This window comes from Merops nubicus, unplaced genomic scaffold (genome assembly GCF_000691845.1).
Source record: "Merops nubicus isolate BGI_N331 unplaced genomic scaffold, ASM69184v1 scaffold23458, whole genome shotgun sequence".
Lineage (NCBI taxonomy): Eukaryota > Metazoa > Chordata > Aves > Coraciiformes > Meropidae > Merops > Merops nubicus.
The window spans coordinates 1-252 of record NW_008625628.1 but is presented as its reverse complement, the minus strand read 5'-3'; positions in this window follow the sequence as shown (position 1 = coordinate 252).

Genomic DNA, 252 nt, shown 5'->3' with positions numbered 1-252 from the left:
TTGCACCCCTGGGGGTCAGGCTCGGCCCCCACAGGGCAGTGCTTGTGGTTGGAGAGGGGGGGGGAACGTGCTCCAAGCAGAGGAAAAGGAAGAATTTGGGGATTAGGGGTATGGCTGAATGCTGTGGGGAGCAGAAGGGATAAACTGGATGTGGCTCCCTGCCTGGGAACCTCACTGGGACATCCCTCTTCCAAAGGGGCAGCAGCTCAGACTCGGTTCAACCAGGGTCCTGCCCCTGGGGAGCAATAACCC